The following is a 13821-nucleotide window of genomic DNA, read 5'->3' on the forward strand; positions in this document are numbered from 1 at the left end:
AAGATCTTCCTCTTGGAAATTGCCTTCCTGATGGTTTAGATCTGAACTCTAGAGCAGCATGGAATAAATCTACTCTCTCCTCTGCAGGTTAAGTAGACCCAATTCCCTCAACTTTTCTTCAGAGGGCAAGATTTCCATACTTTTCCTGGATGTCTCTTCCAAATGAATCCTAATTTTTTTTACATATGGTAGCTCTTTTTATGTGATATTTACATTTGAACACATAAGTTCAGAAATCCTGAGCTCAACAACACAGTCAACACTGTGACCTGAATGCTGTTTTGCTTTAACACAGTTTACATTATGTTAGTTTTTTGGTAGTTGCTCACACTGCATGAGTATCTGTAACTTACTCTCACAGTATCAGGTCAAGCTGAATCTCCAAATCCTGGCCCTTTCCGAATGATTTTTTTTTTGAAGATTTTTATTTATTTATTTGAGAGAGATAGTGAGACAGAGCATGATGTGGGGGGAGAAGGTAGAGAGAGAGGGAGAAGCAGACTCCCCACTCAGCAGGGAGCCCAATGCCAGGGCTCAATCCCAGGACCCTGAGATCATGACCTGTGCTGAAAGCAGATGCTTAACTGACTAAGCCACCCAGGTGTCCCTCAAAAGATTTATCTGAACAAAGATACTAAACTTTATATTTACTGTAATTAACATTAATGTCATCTTTAAGAAAACGTGATTTTGAATAATTATTCTGTCATCTATCATTTCTGATCTCTTTGAGTTCTTAAATTTGGTATCTTAACTCAGAACATTGACAAAAATATTACTCAGTGCTGTGAAGTGTGTAAACCTGGCGATTCACAGACCTGTACCCCTGGGGATAAAAATATATCATATGTTTATAAAAAGTAAAAATTTAAAAAAAAAGAGAAAAAAATATTACTCAGGACTAGCCAAAAGGGGGGGGGGAGTCCGTTTTTGTTTTGTTTTTTTTTTTGAGAAGTCAAAATCTCAAGATTTGTGTCACTCCATTAGTCAGCACTGTTTGAATCAATCTCTCTCTGCGGTAATATAAGCTCATATCTCTTCATCTCATCCAAAAGGTATCTTGACTTTTTGAAATGCCCAACACTTGTTCAGTGACATAATAAACCTATCAAGAAAGGAAGTGGTATTTCTCTTTTCTTTTCTTTCTTTTTTTTTTTTTTTAAGATTTTATTTATTTGAAAGAGGCAGAGAGAGCATAAGCAAGGGGAGGAGCAGAGGGAGAGGGAGGAGAAGCAGACTCCCTGCCCAACAGGGAGCCTGACTCGGGGCTCCATCCTGGGCCCTGAGATCATGACCTGAGCCAAAGTCAGACATGGAACCGACTGAGCTACGCACATGCCCCAGGAAGTGGTATTTCTTTGTAATGATTTACTTGAAAACAATCAATGACTCCCATTAACTGTTACATTTTCCCTAACACAATGTGTTCAATGATTTATATTGTAAAATTTCCAGGGACTGGCATCAAGCTTAGTGGTCTGTATTTTTTTTTTTTTTTTAAGATTTTATTTATTTATTTGACAGAGATCACAAGTAGGCAGAGGCAGGCAGAGAGAAAGGAAGGGAAGCAGGCTCCCTGCTGAGCAGAGAGCCCAATGTGGGGCTAGATCTCAGGACGCTGGGTTGATGACCTGAACTGAAGGCAGAGGCTTTAACCCACTGAGCCACCCAGGCGCCCCAGTGGTATTTTTAAAATCTGTTTTCCCTCCATCTTGCAAATAATGACATTGGCAGTTTATCTTAATAGGAAGACAGTAATCAAATTGGGAAAAATTAAACAAGTAACCTAATGTGGGAATTAAAGCTCAAACAGGTGAAGTGGGAGCTCCTGTGTGACTCCAGACTCACCCCTCACTCATCTCAGCATTCACCAAGACTGGCTAATTCTATCCCAAGAATATCACTTGTATTGTCATCACTTTTTTGTGCCCAGTAGAGAAACATTCTCTCCCTTTCTTTTTCTCTCATGCTTAAACCAGATTTTGGATTGGGTTTTCCATTACTGTGACAGAATTCTGACTTACTCAGGATTACTAAGGGCGGCTCTTAAGGACATCAGAGTATTGTTATCAGATTAAGGATGCAGGGCAGAAAAAACGGATTCTCCTACCCTCTCGCTGTCTCCAATTTCTTGTTTATCTAACCTACCCTTCCCATGTATGCCAGAATCATTGGTCTAAAATACTAGTTGTATCCTCTCAATGTGTCTCTTACTTCCTTTAGCATAAATCCAAAAGTTTTGGCATAAAATCAAGGCCTTTCAGTCTGGTGCTAACTTGTCTTCATTGCCTTGGGCCTGTCAGATTTCTTTCATTCCCAAAGTGTGCCCTGCACATTCATGCCTTTGTACTTTTTTTTTTTTTTTAAATAGGCTCCACGCCTAGTGTGGTGCCCAGTGGGGGTCTTGGTCTCAGGGTCTTGAGTTTGGGGTTTGAACTCATGACCCTGAGATCAAGACCTGAGCTGAGATCAAGATTAGATGCTTAACGGACTGAGCCACCGAAGTTCCTGCCTTTGTATGTTCTGCTCTCTCATTCAGAAATCTTCTTCCCTGATCCTTCCTGATGGAATCAAGCCCAGCTCAGATATTTTCTCTTCCAGCTGAACCTTTCCTGATGTTCTCATTAATTGTTCCTTCCAATAAGAGCAGGTAATTTGCATTTCTGCTCTGGAAGCCCTCGTGTCATGCTGATTTATGGTGTATTTACTCTCCTGCATTACTCCACTACAATAGTGGCTTTCAGACTCTTTTAACAGTAGCATAGTTTGTAGCAATAATGGGTGATAAGTAGAAATACATTTTACATTGTTTATCCAATTGGCATATTTATATATATCTTATTTCATCAAGTTTAAGAAATACTTCTATGTTAATATTTCTGAAATCACGATATAGCAGAGTATCATATTTTGATAAGAGATTTTATTTCCTTTTTTGTTGTTTTTCCTTTCAAACAATAGTACATAAAGTAATGGTGTGTCATAATTTATGACATTTCAGATTTGTTGAAATATAGTACATAATGGAAACAAAAGTTTCACAAAATCACATTTACCCTGTGGGCAATGCTTTCAGTTTTTTGCTCTCTTTCCTTAAGAAGAAAAATGCTGGTCGTAATCCACCAAAATCATTTCACTACTTACTACTTGATCATAACCTGCAGTGTGAAAAATTAAGACTATTTACTGAGACACAGAGAGGAGTAAGAACTCAGACTGCAGTAACATGACTTTACATCTCCACTGTTTGCATAAACACGACGTGAATTCCAAGAAATTCTTGCCCAAGAAGATGAAGTTGCAAATAACTTAATTGCAGTTTCAGGAACTTCCTCACTGTCTATTTATCTGAACAAGAGACTACTGACTGACATAGCCTTCATCTGGATAAAGAGCCTGCTCCTCAACACAATTACTGTTGGGTTTATCAAACAACTGTTTGCTCTTCTAGTCTTGCTTCAAAACTCTCCCCTGCCTGTAATCATCTTAAATGATTATATCACACATTTAGCCCAATCTCAATCGTGCTTTCATTGCAAGACTTGTCTTAAACCAGATGCCCTGAATCTTCTAACTATTCTACACTTTCCTCTTTGAGAAGCTACTAAGACTTATCAACATAGTGATATCACTTGCTGTTGTAAGCAATAAACTTAGCTTTGTTTGATCAACAGTTTCTTTTGCTGGTCTTTGCGGGAAGTCAGGAGCTGACACTATATGACAGGCTCTCAAGGAAAAACGCAGTATTTATTTATTTTCCTCCTACCTCCTCCCAGTGATGAAACACTGATGGATGAGGAAGGAAAGGTGTCTCAAGAGTCCGAGAGTATAGGGGCAGTAGGGACCTATAGTGGTCACAGGTAAGGAGCTCTTGCTGCAGAAAAGCTGCAACCACAAACTAGAAATCCTGCAGTTGGACCAGGCCTTCCCTTTCTCTTGGTTTTATCTATTTGCCATCTCCTCTTCACACCTGGTACTCAGATGGTATTGCTTTAAATATAGAAAATAGAAATTCAAGTTCCATCCCAACCACTTAACTTCAAGGTACTACGTGATCTTTAAAGTGGTTATTTGCCTCAAGCTTGAAGCTTGAAGATGTATCTAATAATGGATAAGGGACTGCCAAACGTTTGGTTCTCGTCAGAAATGATTAAGTCATTGAAAAAATATGCTGACCCGCGTCTCTAATTTCATAAATACCTACATAAATTTCCCATAAACACTGGAAAGGCTCCTTGGACCCAATAAGCCGTGGTAAATAAAACAAGTTTGTTCTTATCCAAGTGGTCCCAAGAAGGCACCAATCTACATTTCCCAAATTCTATGATTCAGGCCTAGCCCCAGCTCAGCAACAAGCCAAGTGCTTTCCTCCTTCCTGTTTTTTGCTTTCACAGTACCACCCCCCCTTCCTCCGGTTATATTGGGCTCCTTCTGATCCAGCTGAAAGGTCACCCGTGGCGACCTCACTTAGAAGCATTCCTCCTTCCTCCGTATCCTCAGGCAGAATTAATGACCTTCTGAGCACTGGGCCTCCAACAGCGTTTGCCTGGTACTTCGGCTGTTGCCTTCTAGCCAATCCATCTTCAGGCCCAACCTATAGTGCTCCGGGCCCATCCCTAGGCACATGGACGGAGGCTAACTCCTCTCGGATCGCCCAGTGGCTTGCCAGTCGGAGGTGCGCGGTAAACCACCGCCCCCACACTCCTCCAAGGAGTTTGGTCACTTTGAGCTGTAGTGCTGGGCTAAGTGCAGAGCTAGGAGGGCCTATCTGCCCACCTGCCCGCCAGCCCCGGGCCCAGTCCCCCGGAGGCGGCTGACTAGACCGCGTGCCTCTCCCACCACCCCCGTAGCGCGCGGAGCCCAGTCACCAGCGTTGGAAATTCCGGCGCGTGCAAGCATTCGGGGCCGGGCGGGGGCGGGGGAACCCGTGGAGTGAGCCTGTGACGCGAGGGGGCGTGGCTCGCGAAAACCCCGCCCCCTCTCCCTCGCCCTCTCTCGCGGGTCGGGGTTACATGGCGGCGACTGCGGCAAAGCGAGAGCCTCGGAGACGCCGCTGCCGCCAGCACAGCCGGAGACCTGAGCCGACACTGGGGGCTGTCCGCGGGCCCCGCACTCCCTCGATGAGCCGGAGAAGTCCTGTGAGTGTGTGTGTGTGTGTACGTGTGCGGGGCGCGCTGGCGGGGCGGCGCGGAAGGGCGCCGCGGCGGGCCCGGCGGCGGCGGCGGAGCCGGCTCCCTCCTCCATTGTGTGTGACCCTCCGGCGGCCGCCGCTCAACAAAGGCGCTTTTGTTCCGTCTCCGGCCCGCCCGTCCGCCCGCCGGCCCGCCCGCTCGGGCCTGGCCGGCGCGTCCCCGCGCGGGCTGGCGGGCTGGCGGGCGGCGGGCCGGGGTCCCCGCGTGGGGCCGGCGGAGCGCCGGCGCGCCCCTCCCACCCGGCACGCCCCTCGCCGGCCTCCCGGCCGGGCCGCGCCCGCCAGCCCTGGGGCCCCGCCGCTTGGCTGCGGCGCCGCCGCCCGCGCGCGGTTCCGCGGGTTCGAAGCCCGCCCCGGCGGGCGGGCGAGGGGCGGCGGCCGGGAGGGGTGGCCCGGGGAGCGTGAGGTGGCGCGGAGTCTCGCCTTCCTGGCGCGCTGCCCTCGAAATGCTCCCGCGTCTCCTCCCCCATCCCACTCGGGTGACTCGGCCTCAGCTGACTCCGGCCGGGCAAAGTCCCCGGCGGACTCGGCGAACTGCGTAGCGCGCTCCGCTCACCCGGCTGGTTTCGGAGCCCTGGAGTCCTCTGCCCAAGTTCTGAGTTCTGGTCGTAAACGAGGTACAGAAAACTTGTCCGGCTCGTAATTGCTCATTTCTCTGCTCCCCCGCTCCCCCACCCTGCTGCAGCCTTTCCCTGGCTGTTCGGGACGCGGAGCGCTGGCTTGTGAAAGTGCTTCAATGGAAACTTGTTTTGTCCGTCACCGAAAAGGGCCTCTTGGCTTGGCCGTGCGTTTCTGCCTGCCTTGGTGAGGTGCGTGGAGAAGTAGAGGTCTCTTGGCTGCCTTTTGTTCCTCGGCTTCATAGGACTCCACTGGTTCAGGTGTTACGTGGGAGCTCTGTGAAGCAGGATCTTTTTGATTCCTTTCCTGTTTTATTTTCTCCTTTGCTTGCTCATTGGCAAAGGTCCAGTGAAGTGGTGGGATTAGAAGCCTTACTGCATTTGCAGCAAAATTCCTGTTGTTTTCCTCAATTCTAAAAATGCTCTTAAAAATCAGTATTAACTTTTTTTTTTTTTAACGATATAAGATGATTTGTCAAGGGGGAAAAAAATTAACGGGGGACAAAATGGAGTGCAGACCTCTCCAGAGTAATTTTCTGATTGCTGCTGCTTTTAGCCTTGTTAGTTTTTAAGGTTCTGCTTGGACATAGTCTCTCTCTTCAACCTTGGGAAACTGAGGTGGAAACAGTAATTTGACTAGAAGAATGTAGGGTCCAGTCCAAACAGGGCCTGGCCCTGAAAAGGAACTACCTCTAGAGTTTATTATTAGAGATGTCAGATTTTAACGTTTGAAAAATAATCTTGAATTGGGTGGAAGAATCTCTAAGATCTCTAACGGGTAGTTGTTCAAACACGTTTATGAAGGGTTTGCTTGCTATGTGCCAGGGGGTGTAAAGTCCTTTCACATATATATGTTACATCACTTAATAAGAATTGCCTGGTGAAACTTGTAAAATTGCTTATTGGTGTTCTAAATTCAGTAATTGCAGTCATCTAGGAAATATGCCAGATTTGAGCAGGACATGTTTTATTATTTAGATTTTACTGTTCAGGAAAAAAAACTGGCAAACAGAATTGTTTATAAAAACCTTTATATATATTTTGGAGTTTGGTTACTTGCAAAGGAGGATTCAATGTAGTGTTTGACTATTTGTAATTGAGAAAGAATCTAAAGAAGATTGATTTGAAGATGGGTTAATTTTGTAAAAGAAACAGTACATGTTCTAATGACAAGTGTTAGTACTAAATGTGTTGCAGTGTTTTGCATAAGTTCATTTAAACATCGTGAGAATTCATAACTGACAAAATAGTGAGGTTTGCTGACTCAGGGTACATTGGTGTAGGGGATGGGGTCTGGTAGGAGGAAGCTCAGAAGTGCTGCAAGTTTTGAGTTGGGTGATGACTCATACTGCCCACGGACTGCTACGTGGCCCCCTTTTTTTTTTATACACTGTATTTTTTTAAATGATAGGGCTAAAATGTTTCTATCCACATTATAATTCTCTCTCAAAAAGAACCACAGTTTCTCTAAGAGTAATGGCTTCTTAAATTGCATTTTAAAAGGAGATCAGATATCCTACAGGTGGAATTTTATAACATTTGTTGAGAGGAAAAGGTGAAATTAATTGCTGGTCAGTTGTTAAAGGTTTGATACTAGCAGTTTTCTCTTACTGAGAAAGATTTGTTACAGATTATTAAAGAATTTTATGGTGTGAGTAGAAATTAGGCTTATGTTCTCATTGGTAACGTAAAAGTTACCTTTATAATATCTAGAAACTAGTTTAAGTGTTGTAAAAGTGCAGAAGCATTAATCGGATATAGCTCTGAACATGAACATTTCATTCAGACAGAATTATACAATAGTGCTTTCTCCCAATCTGTATGGATTTTCTATGTGTTTTTATGATACATATGAATTTTCTGTTTTAATAAAGACAACTTGAAGTAGGTATTGTTACAGGCACTTTTCCATCTTTTTTTTTTTTTTTTTAAGATTTAAAAAAATTTTTTTAAGTAGTCTCTACACACATCATGGGGCTCGAACCCACAACCCTGAGATCAAGAGTCATATGTTCCACCAACTGAGTCAGCCAGGCGACCCTCATCAGTCTTTTTTAAAGATAAGCAGAACGTACAGTTCCAAATTTAGGACCCACACTGAAATTTGGTAATAAGATATTTTGACTGATTTTTAAAAGCCACGTTTTAGCAGGTTGTCTTAAATTAAGATTGGGAGGGGAAGAAAGAGTGAGAATAGCAGTTTGTTTTAAAAGTGAGAAGAAAAAACTCCTCATCTCTTAGGTTTTTTTAATATATTGTTTTATCTTCTCAAAGTGATTTATTTGAAGAGTTTCCTAAGTAGTAAAGTGTATTGTTAAAGTGAATTAAATCTTTGGAAAGATTTTGGAAGTGCCTGACATGATTTATATAGAAGAACTTTAATGAAGTTTAATTTAAACTTTAAAATATATTTCTTATTAAAGGAAATATAAAAATATAAATATAAAAAAATGTAGATTTTCAAAACATCCTATCACCTAGAAGTTGAACATGTATTTCCAGGGTTGTTGTTGTTGTTTTTCAAGTTTTTATTTATTTATTTATTTGAGAGCATGGAGGCAGGGGAAGCATTGAGGGAGAGTGAGAGGGAGAAGCAGATTCCCCACTGAGCAGAGAGCCTGCCATGGGAATCAATCCCAGGATCCTGGAATCATGCATGACCTGAGGCAAAGGCAGATGCTTAACCACCTAGAGCCACTCAGGAGCCCTCCAATTTTTTCTTTGTTTGTTTTTTAAGAATATAAGTAATTACCTGTCATGCATAATTCAGAATTTATGAAAAGACTGGATATTTTAGGCTGTCTCCTTTTTATGAGATACTGCTTTATGAAATGGTGAGCCACACTGTTGTCCATTTCATTGTTTGCATTGCCTGTTTGAACCATGTATGACTGTAGGGCCCCTGTTGAAATAGGAGGCTGTCCCAAGGGTAGTTCTTTGTGGCATTGTTGGCTGTCCCATGTCAGCTCTTTCAGCCTGTTCGTGGACTGTTAACATTACTTTGTTGCCTGTTAGTGGCATGGGGATTTTGGTCACTTTTTTATTGCTCAGAGCCGTGACTGAAACTTCACAAAAACAAAACAACAGTAATGTTGTTGTAGTTAATGGCTTTTTCCAGGGAGTTGCTTTTCATGTAGAACTGATGCTTTTAAGGTAACAGTAGTACAGGCTGAGTCCTGCATTGTTTTTTTTTCTTCCATGAGCTATGTATTTAGAAAATATAGTATGCCCCTCTGGTGATTCTTAGTGGTTTGTCTTTCATACACATCAGCTTTTTAAATCCATTTCTGAAAAATTGTACAGAGATTGAATATTTATATGGCAAATCACATTTTCCCATTGCTTTTCATTTAAATTTAGAATGTCTTTTCATGGGAAAAAAAAATGGTAGCACAAATATTGTTTGTTAGAATCCTGGCATTTACTTCAGGGAAGAAACTTCCTCTGCAAAAAGCGAAATCTCTGCATTTCATTCTGTACAAACTGCATGTTAGTGTTTACAGGGGGTTCATGACCATTGTCTTTTCCCAGTTACTTGACAGCTGAGGAAACTGAGGCCCAGAGAGAACTAAGATCTTAGTACACAAAGTGTGATTGCTGGACCAGCAGTATTAACATCACCTACGAATATGTTAGTGCAGAATTCTTGACCCCATCCCAAGACCTACTGAATTAGAATCTACATTTTCACAGGATTCTTAGGTGATTCAAATGCACATTCATTTCTAGAAGCACTGTTAAATGATACACATACATCGTTGCTCAGCTGGCTAGTGCTGATTTGGAAAACTCAGATCTTTTGAGTTATTCCTTTTATTGGCTCTCCTGAAAAAAGTCAAGAAAAATTGAAGATCTAATTAATCACTGTTCAGTAGCATTTTCTATGATGATGGAAGGCTCTATTCTTTGTTGTCTATTGAAGTAGCCAACTAGCCACATCTGAGTGTTGAGCACTTAACAATGGTGGCTAGTGCACCCGAGGAACTGAATTTTTAATTTAATTTTAATTACTTTTAAATAGCTGCAAGTAGCTAGTGGCTACCATATTGGACAGCTCAGATCTGGGTGATTTATGTTGACACTAAATTTAAAGTAATCTAAGCTGTAATTTAATAACTGATTAGGCTCAGTTTAATAATTTCCTCCTTCATTTACAAATTGGAGAGATGGTCAGTTTCTAACTGCCTACTTTTTCAGTATGCCCAGATAGGATTTTTTTTTGCCCAGATACGATTTTGTAGTTATTATAAAGCACTGCCAGTTTTCTGATTGATACTCTTGTAAAATAAGTTGCAAGAATGTGTTTTCCTGTTTGTCTTAATAAAGGCATTTTCACTTAGATTAAAAAAAATTAAAAATAGTTGTTAAATAAATGTTCCTTAATTAGCTTATAGATAGCGTGGAGGGGACCGTTTTTACCTCGGGCCTACTACTTCCAGGCTGATTGGTACTTGTTAGCTGCCAGATTTATCTGCCGTTTTTTAATGTTATTTCCAGGTGTGGAAACATTGGTTCTTAACCTGCCACCTTAGGTAGTGGTAAGATTCTAACCCTAAAGTGAATCAGACTGGCCTGTGACTAAATCTTGACATTTACTATATATGTGATTTCAGTGAAGTTGCTTTACTTCTCAGAGCATCCGTACTCTTGTTTGTAAAATAAGACTGACAAGGTACTTTATGGTTTTGAGTAGCAAAATAATTTGTCACAGAAAATGCCTGGCACTGAATGCATACTCAGTAGATACAAATTACCTTCCCAAGCTCTCCTGCTTAGCTTTTCTAGCCTTCTGTAATTTATTCTTATGCTTGAGATTTCAACCAGGCTTAAATTATACTCCGATGTTAAATTTTATCAGTTCCCACTGGTTGCTCTAACTTCAGGCTTTGGTTCACTCATGTTTATCCCTTGTAGATTATTCCGCTTTTGCTCTGGATTCCTTCCCTTCACTTCTTAAGGACTCATCTCTTGCTTGCATCATGCATTTCCCCTTTCTGTTGGGTTGTCTGTATTAGTATACAATGTGCTGTAAACTATACTGTCCAGTCTGGTAACTACTGGCTACCTGTGGCTATTTATTTATTTATTTTGTAAGATTTTAAAATTTTATTTATTTGAGAGAGAGAGAGGTCACAAATAGGCAGAGAGGCAGGCAGAGAGAGAGGGGAAGGCAGGCTTCCCACTGAGCAGAGAGCCCGATGCAGGGCTCCATCCCAGGACCCTGAGATCATGACCTGAGCTGAAGGCAAAGGCTTAACCCACTGAGCCACCCAGGCGACCCTATTTATTTATTTTTTTAAAAAAGATTTTATTTATTTGAGAGTGAGTGAAAGAGAGCATGGGGGTGGAGGAGGGAAGGGTCAGAGGGAGAAGCAGACTCCCTGCTAAGCAGGGAGCCCCATGTGGGTTTGATCCTGGAACTCTGGGATCGAGACCTGAGCCTAAGGCAGATGGATGCTTAACTGACTGAGCCACCCAGGCACCCCATGTGTGGCTATTTAAATAAAAACTTATGGGGCATCTGGTTGGCTCGGTCGTTAAGAATCTGCCTTCAGCTCAGGGCATGGTCCTCGGGTCCTGGGATCGAGCCCTGTGTGGGACTCCCTGCTCAGTGGGAAGCCTGTTTCTCCCTTTCCCACTCCCCCAGCTTGTGTTCCCTCTCTCATTGTGTCTCTCTCTGTCAAATAAATAAAAATAAATAAATAAAAATTTATTTAGAAAAAAATTAGTTTCTCAGCCCTGCTCACCACATTTCATTTATTCAGTAATTGGCTACCATATTGAACAGTATGGATATAGAAATCTGTTACAAACCCTCTCAGATTCCATTTTCTCTTTTAGCTATTGTCTAGTTTCTCATTTCTCTGATCATCTTTCAAGCAAATTTTCAAGAGTTGTCTTTGTGTGTTCTCTTCACTTTGCTCCTCAGCCTGTTCCGGATTGACTTCTGTTAAGCCATCTCACCACTTGAAATTGCTCTAATCAAGACATCAACGACTTTAATTTGCCAAATCCATCTTACAGGATCTTGTGACAGCTTTCAATATAGTTGACCATTGTTTTCTGCATATTCACCTGCTTTTCTTAGCTTATGAAACTTATTCTTGTTTTTCTCCTACTTCACACCTTGGCATAAGTTTTTACAGGCTTCTGTCATCTACTTGCCTTCATGTATTGGCATATCCCAGAGTTTAGTTCCTGCCCTCCTCCACCTTTCTAAATTCTTTCCGCAAATGGTCTCATTCAATTTATTAAGTACTGTCTACATGTGAGTAATTCTCAGATTTACATTTAGACTTCTTGCCTGAACTCCAGACACATTATCCAATTGCGTGCTTGATGTTACCACTCACTTATTTAAATAGACACTACATGAATAGGCTTAACGTATCCAAAATAGAACTCTCTTTCCCGTATCATTCTCCCAGTTTTCCCCCTCTCAGTAATTGGCATGTAGGAGTTATTCTTAAATCCTCTTCCCCTTATCCCCCATATCTAATCTATCACTAAGTTCTCTTGGTGTACTGGTCAATAAAAAAAAAAAAAAAATCATCATTATTTGAAAGAAGATCTTGGGCTTTGGTTTATAATCTGAGATTCAGATCATAGTTCTTTCATTGATGTGTAATGTTGAATGTATTATTTAAATTCTCTGAAGTAAAGTGCATAAAACCCATACAGTCTAGTTACGATTTATTATAAGAGTATATGTCCAGTACACTGCTTTACGCATAATATTCTTTTTTTTTTTTTTTAAGATTTTTATTTATTTATTTGACAGAGAGAGATCACAAGCAGGCAGAGAGGCAGGCAGAGAGAGAGAGGAAGGGGGAAGCAGGCTCCCTGCTGAGCAGAGAGCCCGATGAGGGACTCGATCCCAGGACCCTGAGATCATGACCTGAGCCGAAGGCAGCGGCTTAACCCACTGAGCCACCCAGGCGCCCCAATACATTCTTAATCAAGCTTGATATTTTTGTTTTTTATATTCTTTGAAAATTCAGGTATTAAAAATGCTGTTCTCATGTTCAGTGCCTTTATTATATAAACAAATCCTTTTTTCCCCCATTAATTGCTTTTATAATAGTTGATAATGTGGGATAGATATGTGCCAAACATACTTATATCCTCCAATTTGAACTTTGGGTCCATAGTCCATAATACAATTTTTTACTGTCTTGAAAGTGTATACTTTTAAAGCAGGAAGTACAGCCCCTCAAAGTTATTTCATTTAAAATATGTATGTTTACCTTGATTAACATGGTTAATTTCCATTTCCTTTGGAACTATCCATGAATCTGTGATGGTACTTTAATGTTAACATACTGGTTTATATTATGATTGATGTAAAAGTACACAAAAACTACTTGCAGTTGGTGATTTATTTAGTTTTCTTTTTAACCTTCCTTTTACTCTCCATTGATGGGCATGTTATTAAGTAAACATAATGACCAAAAAGGAAGGTGTTTAAAGATGACGCATGAGCCTTTCAGTAGTTATCATAATTTTTTTTTAAATAATCTAAACTATTTCACCAATACTGTAAACCTTATGATAACACGATTCGGTTCACCCCCTTCCAACACTGAGTGCTTGTTGTCTTTTATTTCTACATGTGCTATAAACCTCGTAATACATTATTATTTTGCTTTAAATAATCAGTAGTCTCTTAAAGACATTTCAACCTGTAGACAGGGGGTGCCTGGGTGGTTCAGTTGGTTAAGCATCTGCCTTTGGCTTAGGTCATGATCCCAGGGTCCTGGGATTGAGTCTTGTGATGGGCTCCCTGCTCAGCTGGGGGAGTCTGCTCCTTCTCCCTCTGCCTCTCCCCCCTGCTCGTGTGCATGTGCGCTCTCTCAAATAAATAAAATCTTCAAAAAAAATAAACATGTAGGGGCGCCTGGGTGGCTCAGTGGGTTAAGCCTCTGCCTTCGGCTCAGGTCATAATCTCAGGGTCCTGGTATGGAGCCCCGCATTGGGCTCTCTGCTCAGCAGGGAGCCTGCTTCCCCCCCCCT

General features: G+C 41.8%; 1 protein-coding gene across 3 annotated transcripts in view; it reads left to right on the forward strand.

Annotated features, from left to right (window-relative positions):
- The first annotated feature begins 4997 nt into the window (after positions 1 to 4997).
- Positions 4998 to 13821, forward strand: part of LOC111140068 (mitogen-activated protein kinase 6) — a 39644-nt gene continuing 30820 nt past the window's right edge. Inside the window, exon 1 of one of the 3 annotated variants that reach the window (XM_022492465.1) lies at positions 4998 to 5138. The gene's annotated coding sequence lies outside the window, so the exon portion shown is untranslated. Of the gene's footprint in view, positions 5139 to 5701; positions 5809 to 5894; positions 6001 to 13821 lie in introns of those variants that run through there. The other 2 variants (XM_022492453.1, XM_022492462.1) reach the window with 2 other exon arrangements.

The sequence above is a fragment of the Enhydra lutris genome, unplaced genomic scaffold (assembly GCF_002288905.1).
Source record: "Enhydra lutris kenyoni isolate GAN:26980312 unplaced genomic scaffold, ASM228890v2 scaffoldscaffold4, whole genome shotgun sequence".
Taxonomy (NCBI): domain Eukaryota; kingdom Metazoa; phylum Chordata; class Mammalia; order Carnivora; family Mustelidae; genus Enhydra; species Enhydra lutris.